The sequence below is a fragment of the Triturus cristatus genome, chromosome 3_1 (assembly GCF_964204655.1).
Source record: "Triturus cristatus chromosome 3_1, aTriCri1.1, whole genome shotgun sequence".
Classification (NCBI taxonomy): Eukaryota; Metazoa; Chordata; class Amphibia; order Caudata; family Salamandridae; genus Triturus; species Triturus cristatus.
This window is the reverse complement of record NC_140583.1, coordinates 884,179,676-884,193,058: the sequence shown is the minus strand read 5'-3', so window position 1 is coordinate 884,193,058 and position 13,383 is coordinate 884,179,676. Positions and strand designations below refer to the sequence as shown.

Genomic DNA, 13,383 nt, shown 5'->3' with positions numbered 1-13,383 from the left:
CTGCCAACTTGAAAAATATATAGAAGGTGGTGAGGAATAATGAACCAAATGCGTGAAATGGATTTAACAAGTGACCCGTAAAATGAAAGACCAGAGTCTAGCATAGAAACTTAATAAACATAAATTTAAAAACGAGTTAGACACACTGGCTATGTTAATTCATTCCTTGCTGTGTGTCTGCTCAAAACATAAAACCAACATGTTACATTGCCTTGTGAATTATATGGCAATTTCGTCAGGGTTAGGGTCAGCGTTCTCACTGCACCTCTTTTCTCCGATGTTTATACCGAGTGGTTGCCCCTCTTCGGCACACCTGCAACCACAGTGCGTGATTACTTAGCGGCTCCCGTTACTGCAATAAGTCAGTCGATCTGTCGGGAGGTGTACTGCCAAAGCTCGGTCCACTAAGTGGTCGTAATGAGCAAATTTGTTCCAGTACCATGTCTAAGGAGAAAGGAGAGGATGGCTTTGAGGGAGATGGTGGGTCTTTTTTTAGGCTTTTTGTGGAGGCCTTCCCTGCAGCAACAAGAGCAGGTATCAAAGAGGAGGAATCCTCCATTTTGGAGTATTTATAAAAAAACTTTTAGAATTTTTGATACTGTGTGGAGCGAGCCAAGGAAGGACTCCCCTCCTTCAATCGTCCCCTAGAAGAAAAAGAAAAATAGTTGTTGCAAAGTCTCTGAGACAGCCAATAAAGAAAGCAGCACTGAGCGAGCACACAAGCTTCAGAATAGATTGAAGGCACAGACGATAATCATAGCATGAATAGATGGCAGACAGATGAATAAATAATTCGCCTATCAAGGTGATGTGAAAGACAAATTATGTAGGCAGGTATAGCCTTCAAAAAACGATGTGCCAAAAGCTGACATTGGAGACGAGAACAGAGACTCAGCTCCTTAACTCAAAAGAGTAGCCAACATGTTAACAGGGAAAGCCAGAATAGAGAGATAACCACCATTACACCCGTCCTATATCTGCAGTGGCGTGAAGAGAATATGCATCCAAAATGTCGGTCATTTTCATCATTATCTTAGCGCAAGAAAGACCGTTTTCACGTAGAATTGGAGTACATTATAGAGGTGCTCAGAAGATTATCCCCATCTATCAGCACCAGAAAAGAAAAAAAAAGAGGCCCAGAGAGTAAGAGGCGAGAAGAACTGCAGTTTCGATTCTGCTCGCAGAATTTTCACCTCAGGAAAGCATTCTCACCTAAAATGGCGGCCACTGCCGATTCAAGGAAAAAGTTTCTTTTGATGAGCGGCGAGTCCCAGGTCTGCAAAAGCAGCTGCAAAAGATGTCCTCTAGTTCAAGCCAACATCCGTGACCAAAGACATTCCTCCGTAGAGAAGAAAAAACAGTGCAGATGTGAGGTCCGCCGCGCCACCCCGAGGAGGCCTACTCTGGTGCCACCATCTTCCTCAGCGGTCAAGCAGCCTACCTCTCTTTCTCAAGCTATGGGGGGGCCTGCAATGAGACTGAAGGTAGCCGCTGCTCGTTTTGTATAAGCGATGATAGCCTTCATATTGTTGAGTGACGTGGAGGCTTGACCAAAATAGCAATATCTCCTGCCAATAGCAAGGCAGAATGCAGCAAAACTGTATTTTGAGGGACCGTCGTATGTCGCATACCCATTGCTTTAAGTGGGATGAAAAAGGTGGGTGAAGGGTTCTATTACAGGCGTTGCGTAAAACATATGAACTAAAATCCTGTGTTCAAACAGCCTACCAATTGACCAGTTTTTGGGGGCACCTCTGACTTTTCTTTTATTGTATCAAGCAATATCATACAGCAAGCAACACGTTTAACTAAAACAAGCAAGACCTATTGGCTTTGCCGGTACTAGTTAACTGTGTTAGCTGAAATCACTAAGACAATTTTGCTATGGATAATTTTCCAATTCTGAAAATGAGACTATGAATTAAACACAACTTTTTTCCACAATTACAATTGGCACATATGTGATCATCACTGTGCACTCCCCAGATGGGCAGACAATTGGATGTTCATGTAGTTTGCACATATTTATGATCCACTGGCAGACACTGCTAGAAACTGACTGTCTTGAGGTATCATTTCTGAACTCTCAATTGCTCTACGTCATATACCCCACCCACAACCCAACTCACTCAGACACATGGTGGCAGCTGAGTTCAATATATGCACTATTCAAGTCATATGTTCTATAAAAAAAAAGCTACAGAAACTGTGCATATTTAAAACGCCAATAGTCTCAAGGAATACAAGATGACGTAAACATGTGAAACGTAAGGAGGGTTTTCAGGGCTGACATGAACATTTTGTTACATTCTTGGTTGAGAAGAAATCGGTCAGTGTTTTTGCAGTAAACTGAAGTTGCTCAATAAAGTGCCCGATAGAGACCCCTTTAAAAGTTGTTTTTTAATTGATGCCGGTTCATGGATCCAGCAGGACCCGCCCCACATAAAGCCCTGCATTGAACAATTGCCAGATTCCCCGTTATATGCACTGTGCACCTTGTGCTGCTAAGATCTTTTGGCGGGGGTTGCTATGGGCAAGGAGGGTGTTATTTAACAGTGCGAGTTTGCAGTATTTTAACCGAAAAACAGGAAGAGACATGAACCACCATCCAAGCTACAGTCCAAATTATTGTATGGAGCAAAACATGAAACTACTCTCTTTACTTTAAATGCTCTAGGTTCTGCCAGGTGCAGTGCCGACTCGCCACCACGAGACAGTGGCAAGGCACTTCGGTAATTATCCTATTTATAGTAGTGTCAACAAATATCAGGTTGCACCTGTGCAAGTAGATAGAAAAAAGTGTTGGGTTCTGAAGGTTTTATGAATGTTTGTAGCTAACCCGTTATAGTGATCTTGTTATTAGACCATGTGATGCCACAACATATAAAACTACCAAAGCTGTGAAAAAGAGGATCACTCAACACAGATCAAGAATTAAGGGGCAAGGTTCAGAATGCCCTCATGGTTCAACACTGCGAGGGAAAAGGACATGGGCCACAAGATATAAAATGGACAGTCCTCAAACATATAATAGGAAGATGCCCGGACTCCACACACACCAGGTTTGAAGCAAAAACCATTCTACGACTGGGGACAACTGACAATGACCTTAACAAGATTAGTGAAATAATGCACTGCACTTGAGCAGGCATAGGAAATTAACACCATGCGCCCAGATATGAAACCGCTTCAACCACGAATACCACATGCAGCAGCCCTACGAGAGCAAGTTCTTGTCTAAATTAGCACCTCTTAACCAAAGGTATTCCATCATATTAATACGTAAAGAATGCTACACACAATATGCGGGGACATACCTACCAAACAGATTACAAAAACGAGCCAGGAGACCAAAAGACCCAGGACTACTAAATCAAAAATGGAGCACTGCCAACATTAAGTTTTCAACATCCCCCGAGTACCCGGCTCAAGCATTCAGAATATAACTGCTCTCAATACCAGGTGCACCATTATGGCCACTGAGTATATTTATGCTGCCAACACAGGACCCATGATTTCATACATGAATATAACACATTTCCACAACAACGGGTTTGCGGGATTTATACATTCTCAATGACCTTCCTTTATTAAGAGCCCCTCTAATCACCCCGGCAACCGAAGACTCGTTCCCAAACAGGAAGTCGGGAAAAGGCCAGGCGCTGCACGCCAACCCTGTAGCCATGCCCAACACGTCATCACGCCTTTCAGAGCCCGCGGAAGAGAGGAACTGAAAAAGGCGCCTGGCACCACGGAGAACATCGGGAAATAAGGCATACACCGCTGACCTACAGAGACCGAAAGAAAGATAGTCGCCACCAGCGGGAGCTACCGTAAGAGGAGCCTCCTGAAGATAAAGCAAGGAACACGGATGCCTCCACCGGGAAGCTAACTCCTAATCTCAAGTAAGGCCCGGGCATTGAGGGGAGTAACCAGTGCGGGGTCGGGAGCACAAGGGTATTCAGGATTGAAAGCAATCCGCAGTCAAGAATTGCCATCACGCAGCGCTACAAGCATAAAACAGATAAGAGCATGCAAGACACTTTGGGCACTGTTAAAGCATGTTCACCCCCACAACCACTTTTCGACCACAAAAGTGAGTCAAACCTCCAGCATGCCTACAAATTTTAAACTGAAACTGGGTTTTCGATCTGCAAACCCGGTCCACTACAAAAGGACGGAGCTTAACAAATAGGCTAGCAGGACCCAAAACAGCGAATGGCTACCTCACCTGACCCAGCCCATTCCAACGTAAAAACATCAAGAAAATGTAAAGCCACCAATAATGCAGTGTCAATTTAAGAACAAGTCCGAGCAGGACCACCTTACATGTTAAGAATCATCACATAATACACCAGTCAAGATATGCAGAGCACTAAGCCTTTGTTAAAAAAACAGTGAACAAAACACCAATGTTTTCCTCCCCATGTAACCCATAGGCACGAAAACAAAGGAACTAAAGGTGCCCCGCCTCTCACACCCTTCATGGAAGATCCCCTTCCGTGCTGGGCCATGAACACAACTTAGGAAACCCAAAGGTTTTTAAAAGACAAACTATGGTATGTAAAAAACATTGGAACGGTAACAGTACTCTTTTAGAGTTACGCACCAGTGACCACTATTAATTCAACCTTGTCCCTTAATATACCTACAGTGTCCCACAAGAACACACACTGCCCTGAAGAAGACCTTTCACCCAACTCACACCTAGGTCCAACCCAGAAGGTCGAAACGGGTCAGCACATTGCAAACTGAGGCCAAGAGTCACCATGAGCAATTGATTGGAGCACAAAAGGCACGATAAGCTAAAGCGTAATTAAGGTCGCTTAGACAGGAATTCATCTATTTATGCTCTGACCTCTACAGGACCTTACACTATCATAAAGGTGTAAAAGGACACAAGGGCAGCCGGTCCCAATATCAAATTTTATTTTGACACTTGAGCACAAATACATCCAACATCTTACAGGATTTGAAATTCTATGTTGGATGTGTGCAATGTAGGAAGTCGTGTCTCATTGAACATGAAATGTCTATGTGTAAAATTTACTGTCCCTTTGTTTTGATTATTATCTCATTTATTTTTGTTTGCAATTTTTCATCATTAAATCATGTTTAAACGTATGTTGCTGTTCTATTTAAATGTAAAAACATGAGATGAAATCTAAAAAACAGAAAAAGTTAAATATCAGACCAAGTTTTTCTTAAATTTTTTTTTTTTTTAATTGAGATTTTCAGTGAGTATGAACGTTGTACATGAATGTCATCAAAGGTCGCGTACAATCAAACAGTGCAAGAACCATAATAAACGGCATGTACAGCATATCAGTCTTGTGATTAAATCTGCAGTATACAGTAGTTACTTATGCTTGCAATAATATACATAGTAAGGTTAACATACAAGTTCATCAGGGGGATCTTCTGCTGATACATTCCGCAGGTACTGCAATAGGGGTTCCCATATATCAGTGCCCGAGAGGTGGAGGGGAGTTTCTCCGTATAGAAAATTAATTTGTCACAACAACTCGCCAAATCTTGCAGCCAGCGTGCAGTCGTTGGTGCCATCGTACTTTCTCAAGTTAACACCACCCGTCTTTTGGCCATCAACAAAGCCACCTTTACTAGCTTGCCTATCGCCCCCTTCACTGATGGCGTCAAACCTAGCAAACAGGCTTGTTGGGAGCATTGCAATTCTAGACCAACCATCTTGGACAGTATCTGGATCACCCCTACCCAATAATTCGCCACCCGAGGACATTCCCAGGACAGGTGTAAAAAGTTGGGTGCTGTCGCACCACATCTCTTGCAACGATCATCGTCTCGGAGCCCATATTTAAATAACCAGGGGGCATATGTATGAAACAAAATTTTAGTCGCAAACGCTGCAAATCGCAAAAAACAGCGTTTGCAACTAAATTTTCGCAATTTCATATGTATGACACACATTCCCAGTGCAAATTAAGAAATCGCTAAATTAGCGATTTCTTAGGCTGCGAAACTCCAAAATTGCGGTAAAGCTTGCGATTTCTTAAATTGCGATATTCTCAATTTGCGAAAATCGCAAAAAGGATATAAAAAAATAAGAAATCGCAAGCAAATGTATGAAAAACTCGCTAATTGCGAAATCATGAAATTCGCTAATTAAGAAATCGCAATTAACACCAAGTGCATGCAGGTGGTAAACAGGTGCAAGGTACTTAAACCACCCCACAATGCAATAGAACCTTCCACAATGGCAGCACTGTTTGTGATAGCCAGGAGGCTGCGTATTCGGGCTCTTGCACAGAGGAGAATGAGACAGGAACGTATATTCAGGCTGCGCATCACTCTGTTCCAGCACACTGAAGAGGACATCCATGACAAGTACAGGCAGCACCCACAGACCATATTGGACCTGATTGAGGAGCTGAAACCCTATTTGGAACACCCTACACGCAGGACACAAACAATTCCCACACATGTGCAGGTCCTGTGCTCCCTGCACCTCCTGGCGTCAGGGAGTTTTCAACGGGTCATAGCGGAGGTTGGTGGGGTGTCACAGAGTGCACTTTTGCGCTTTTTCCATGCCTTCCTCGATGCAATGCTACAGAGGCTAGCACATCACATATACTTCCCCACCACCCAACAGGCATTACAGCTAACAAAACTTGACTTCTACCAGATTGCACGTTTCCCCCACGTCATTGGCTGCATCGATGGGACCCATGTGGCCATCACACCCCCATCAGCAACTGAATATGTCTACAGAAACCGTAAATGCTACCATTCCCTCAATATACAGATTGTGTGCAACGCAAAGTATATCATCAATGACATTGTACCCAAATACTCTGGCAGTACACATGACTCTTTCATCTTTAGACACCGTGGAATACACAGACGTCTGTGTGCTGGAGAGTTTGGGGAGGGATACCTGCTAGGTAAATACATGGCACACATCCATACATCCACTACATCACTGGAGGGTGGGAACAGTGACTTACCTATTGTGTGTTTCCCTGCAGGTGACAGTGCCTATGCAGTGCGGGACTTCATCCTGACCCCGTATCTGGATCCAGCCAATGCAAGTGAGAGGAGATACAACAGGGCACACAGATCTACACGCTGCGTCATTGAGCGTATGTTTGGAATCCTAAAGAGCCGGTTCCGGTGCCTCCATAAAAGTGGAGGCGCACTGCAATACAGCCCTGAGACCTGCTGTAAAATCGTGGCAAGCTGTGCAATGCTCCATAACATGGCTATGAGGAAAGGCACCACAATTGATGTGACCGATACAGACACATCGGATGACGATTGCCCTGCTCCCCCTGGCAGACCAGCAACAGGAGTCGGGGCAGCTGCTGGACGCCAGAGATGGACTGAGATCACACAAAACTACTTCTAGGTGAGTAATGATGACATGAGACAAAAAATGATTCTAATGTGTGCTGTGTTTATTCACGCTTCACAATCATCAAGTGTTGCTGTACCCAGCACATGTTATGTACACAGTGCAGGTACGGCACAAGTAACTGAGCAATCTGCATTGTTGGGTTACATCACCCTTTTTTGCTAAATTGTCACTGGACAGTTCACCTCCTTCGGTGACGCATTAGTGGTGTTTGGTGTCCAGGTTGAGTGCCCTCCGTGGTGTTCCTGGGTCCTGCACCCTGTCTGGAACTGCGTCGTCTTGCTCCAGGCAATGTAGGAGTGATGCTGCTCCTACTGGAGGTTTCCTCACTCTCGCCAGAGGCCATGAGAGTGGTGCCACCTGAGTTGGCTGTCTGCATCTGCTCCACTGCACTGGTTACCTGTGCTAGCCCTCTTGCTATGTCCTGACAGCAGTGCGACATTTCCACCTGCATGGTGATGCTTCTACGTGTCAGGTTGCTGGTGGTGGTGCAGAGGCGGTTCACGGCCTTAGTATACGTGTGCAGTCGTGCATTGGCACGTCGGGCAGCCCTGTCACTGGTGTCTTGGTTGTGCCTCAGAGTGTCACAGAGGTCACGTATGGCCCCTGCCATGGCCTTGATGCCCTCCCTCATGTTTCGCTGATTTCTGTTGAGACTGCATAGCTGCCTATTTATTGAGCGCAATGATTGACATTGCAGGCGCTGTACCTGCAGCATGCTATGTTCCAGCCCAGAAAATATGGTGTCCTCCGCTTCAGTGGCAGTGCTGCTCCTGGGCCTTGACCTGCGTCTTTCCAGGGATGGAATGCTCGGCCTTGGTGTGTCCTGACTCGGCATGTGTGACACACCCTGACTCCCTCTCTTCTGTCACTGTCCTCCCCCGAGGCCTGTATGTCATCCTCAAATGGAGGCAGTGGGGGCACATGTGTGCGCTTCCTGCGCAGGATTGGTGTGTGCTCCGTATCATCACTGGAGTCCCCATCGTCATGATGCTCCTCAGGTTGTTCTGGCTCCTCTCCCTCTGCACTGTCATCACGTGCCCTGGATTGCGCTATGGATGTAAAGGGGACTACATGAGTTTGTGTCTTTGTCTGCAATTTGCACTCAATTAAGTTTCTACAGTTTGTCTCGGCTAACTTCTGACCCTGTATCATTCACTTATCCCCAACCCACATGTTGCATTAGATTTCCTATGTCTCATGGACACACTGTCAGACATATTACTACAAGTTCCATGATGCATTGCTGGGTGTGCTGCAAGACTTGGACTGGAATTACATTTTTTGTGTATATTTTGCGCATTTGGGGCAGTGTGCATGGGATGGGGATCAGTGCAGATTGATTTGGCATGCATCTTACCTTGGCTGCTGGATGCAGGGTCGGAGCTGTCAATGTCAGCCACACCACCGACGCTCTCAGGCAGGAGAGTGGACTCAACAAGCTCCTCGTGGGGTGTTGGCTGTGCTGCTGTGGATGGTCCTCCCCCGGTCTTGTTTGCATCCTTTAGTCTGGCTGCCACCCTCTCCTTCGACCTCTGCTGCATATCGTACCATCGCTTGCGCAATTCCTCGATAGTGCGATTTGTCACACCCTCCGCATTCACCTTCTGTTGAATCTCCAGCCAGATTTTGCGTTTCCTCGCTTCTGGGACTCGCAGTGCCTTTTTCCCAAATAGGAGCTCATGGCTGCAAACCATCTCCTCTATGAGGACCTCCTGCTCCTGGTCAGAGAACTTGTGCTTTCTCTTTCTCTTCTCTGCCTGCTTGCCCTCATGTTGCTTGTGGGACTCCATTTCGGTTTGTTCTCTCCTGGGATGCCTCCTCACACTCTCCAAACAGCCTCTGGGTGTGGCTCAGGTAAGCAGGTGCAGGAAATCACTCCCACTTCCTGGTTGTGATGTCATCAGGCTGCACCTGTATTACAGATTCCCGTTTTTGCGATTTCTTAATTTGCGAATTTCGCAATTAAGGAATCGCAAATGATGTTTATGAGATTAAGAAATCGCTAATCATTTGCGATTTTTTTATTTTTATTTATTTATTTATTTTTTTACATACCGATTTGCGAATCTCAAATTGCAAATCGCAAAATATCGCAATTTGAGATTCGCAAAACGGGACTTTCATACATATGCCCCCTAGTAGGGATATAGTATACTTGATGCAGATACTTGAATTGTATTATTCGGAGGTTACCGTTTGATGTTAGTGCACCTGTGAGTTGCCAATAATATGTCCAGTCTGGCAGCGTTAAAGGTGGATCCAGTCGAACATTCCATACCTCTAAGCTAAGATTTTGTGGTTGTGGCCACTCCCTAGCAGTGCAATATAACTTAGTGAGGAGACTGCGCCTTGTTGGGCTACTGATCAGGGTGTGGAGAGTTTGCAGTGAGAGAGGTTCCACAGGGAAGGTGTGATAGTGTGTTTGGAGCGCTTTTTTCAACCAGTGAAAAAAATGTGAACAGGGACATTTTAATTTGTATGTAGGTGAGGTCTTTGTTCGATAGAAAAACGCCCCCAGGAAGCAGGTCTTGCATTTTAACGATTCCCACCTGGTGAAAGGTACATACGGCTCCCGTCTCATGTGTCACCAACAGATTTGAATGAAACGTAATGGGTAGGAGAGGGGAGTATAATAGCAGTTTTCCAGGCATACGGCCCAATGCCTGCCAAGTGTGAATAGTGGCATCAATTGTGTTAATTTCCGTACGAGGGGTCTGCCTCTTGACATGCATCAACATAGATGCAAGTGGGATGGGATGAGCGTCCCCGTCCTGTATTGCCACATGCGGAATGAATTCGTGGGCACTGAACTAGTAATGAGCGTATTGTGCCTGCGCACATAAGTAATACAAGTAGAAGTCGGGTACACTAAAACCCCCTTGTTTATAGTCCAGGATAAGTGCGTTTCAGGATGCCCTTGCCTGTTTACCTCCCCAGATGAGTCTAAGAAGCAGGGTGCGCACAGTGGTGAAACATTTTTGGGTGAAGGGGATTGTTATATTACTAAAAAGATACAAAAATTGTGGCAGCACCACCATCTTGATTAATGCTATGCGGTCCGCCAGGGATAGCGGAAGTCTCACCCAGATGTCCACCTGTCTCTCCAGCCTGGCGCATGCTGGACCATAGTCCTCACATATCACAATGTCAGGGTTTCTGTGCACCCATATCCCCAGGTATTTCACAGGGTCCAGAGACCACTCGAGTGGGTATTTCAGGTCATGAGGAGTAGAGCACACCGTAAGTGGTATTATGACCGAGTTGGACCAATTTATCTGCAGGCCGGAGAACAAGCCAAAGCGGATAAATTCCCGCAAGAGTGGAGCCATAAAAGTACGGGGTTCACGCAGAAATAACTGCATATCGTCTGCATACAAGGAGATGCTGGATGGGTAAAGCGGAGTGCCGCAGCCCGGTGTCGCTGCCGGACTACGCAGGTCAGGGATTCGAGTGTCAACGCAAACAGGAGAGGCGAGAGAGGACAGCCCTGGTGCATTCCCGTGGTGATGCAAATGGGGTCTGATGTGCTACCCTCCACCCAAACGCGCGCCGTGGGGTTGGTATAAAGCAGTGTTCTCCAATTTGTGAACATAGGTGGAAAGCCCATCCGACGCAGAATATAAAACCAATAGCTCCACTCAATGGAGTCGAATGCTTTGGTGGTATCCAACATAACGGCCGCTGCCTGCAGCTCAGGGTTTAGTATGTGGAAAGTGGCAAACAGAGCTCCTAGATTGTGAGAAGTAGAGCGAGTGGGAATGAAACCAGATTGGTCTGGGAGGAGCAGGCCTTGCATGAGCGGTTGGAGTCTAGTAGCTAAGATTTTGGCCAACATCTTGACGTCTGTATTTATAAGGGAGAGTGGCAGATAGGAGTCACAACTATGTGGTGGTTTGTCCTTCTTGAGCAAAGTAATAATCGGGGCCTCCCGGAGTGTAGGTGGCAGGGTGCCAGAGTCGTAGGCCTCCCCGTACGTTTCTAGTATGTGGGGTGTGAGTTCCTCCGTGTATTCTTTGTAGAATTCGGGCCCGGAGCCTTATTATTCGGAAGGGACTTAATGGCAGCACGCACTTCCTCCTCTTTGACAGGCCGACTGAGAAATTCCCTTTGCCCGTCCGACAACCAGGCAATGGCGGATAAATACGCATCCATGTAATCTGTGCTAGCCGCCCCTTGTGTGGTGTATAAGGATTCATAGGTGAGCCTGAACTGTTCCAAAATTTCTGGGGTAGTGGAGTGGTGGTGGCCCTGGTCATCCGTAATCTTGGCAATAGCATGTTGGGTCGTGCAGTCCTTAATCCTGCTAGCTAGAGGGCCTCCTGGCCGCCCACCCTCCCCAAACGCACAGGCCGTGTGATGCCGTGAGATATATTTGGCCTCCCGCTCTGCCAGCTCGGTGTATTCCAGCGTGACCTCCCTGATCGATGCTAAAGTCTGAGCATGAGGCGAGGCCTCCTATTCCCGTTCAAGAACCCGCAACGTGCTTTCAAGTTTACTGAGCTGTCCCCGCAGGTCGTTGAGGATACCAGCAGATGTGCTGATACATGTGCCATGGATAGTGGCCTTGAAGGCCTCCCAGAGAGTCGGCGCATCCGACACTTAGCCCTTATTGGTCGTGAAGTATTGCATGATGGCATCATGAATGGTGGTGGCGTAGAGAGGATCGAGCAAAGCTTCTCTGTGGCGGCGCCATGTGAATGCCCTGCATGCAGCGCAGGGGAGGTGTACAGTTAGAACAGGGCTGTGATCAGAGAGGGTGCGAGGCAACATCGCTGTGCGAGATACCCAACCTCCCGCCGTTTTGCTCAGGAGCCAGTAATCTAGACGAGACCAACTGTTATGTGCTGTGGAAATATGTGTGCCCTCGCGCGCTTCCATGTTCTGCTGCCGCCAGATATCTATGAGACCCAATTCCAACATTCCCCTATTTATAACCTGAGCCACTCTAGGTGATTGGCCGCCACTACCACTCGCCTTGTTGCAGGTGGGACCTAAATGTGTGTTGAAATCCCCTCCCCACAATATCACAGCGTCTGGCCAGGATCACAACACAGAGAGTATGCGTTCAAAAAATCCCGGATCATCTACATTTGGGCCATAAGTGTTGACTATGGTGATTGAATTGCCTGCCAACTTCCAATGTACTATGGCGTTCCTCCCAACATCGTCAATGCAGGTTTGAAGCATGATAATTGCAGAGTCTTTTCGAACTAGTGTGAGAACCCCCGTGAATAGGAGGAGTAGGAGGACGCCAAGTGATAGCCAGCCCGTTGTGACCCGATCTTGTGATCTGATTGGGGTGTGAGATGAGTCTCCTGAAGTAGGGCGACTGCTACGTCATGCCTGTTAAGGAACGCCAAGACCTTACAGATTGTTTTGGGGTTTTTCAGCCCTCTCACATTCCATGTGAAGCAATTAATTACCGTGCCAGCAGGGTGTGGTGTGAAGACATAGCATAACACGAGCAAGACAATGTATGACTGTATGGATGCACATCTGAAAATAACACAATATAAACAGCAACAATAGCCGCTAAACCAAACCCACCAAATCCCTCCTCCCCCCTTACACCCTCCACCCACTTCAGCAACCCCAACATGCCAAAGCCATCCTGAACCTCCCAATATAACTCTCGATAAAAGGTCCAAGGGAGAAAACAGTAGCGGGGAACACCCATAGAGGGGCGCAGAAGCACAATACATCTCCCGGTGTAGTGGGAGGTGGCCGAGCTGTGGCTATAGAACTATCTGGCTAGTAACCTAGAAAAAGTTGTTAGTGAAAGAAAAAAAATACTGCGACCCCCTTGGCATAATGCTCAATGGCGTAGCAGACCAAGTGACGTCAGCAGCATAGGACAGTGTCTCATGAGTGCCATAAATACAACATTTAGTCTAAACTTAGCTGAAAAGGAAAGGCACATTTGGAACAGGGAAAGTACATGTGTGAGGGAAGAACCAGCCAGAATTCGCGTATAATACCAATGTTCTCAC

General features: G+C 46.6%; 1 protein-coding gene across 4 annotated transcripts in view; it reads left to right on the top strand.

The window, feature by feature from the left end:
- Window positions 1-13,383, top strand: part of XIRP2 (xin actin binding repeat containing 2) — a 1,007,304-nt gene that overhangs the window by 589,991 nt on the left and 403,930 nt on the right. The window contains exons 1-2 of one of the 4 annotated variants that reach the window (XM_085645387.1): window positions 3,728-3,905; window positions 7,005-7,384. The exons of 2 other annotated variants lie outside the window; for them this stretch is intronic. The gene's annotated coding sequence lies outside the window, so the exon portion shown is untranslated. Of the gene's footprint in view, window positions 1-3,727; window positions 3,906-7,004; window positions 7,385-13,383 lie in introns of those variants that run through there. One more of the 4 variants, XM_085645386.1, reaches the window with a different exon arrangement.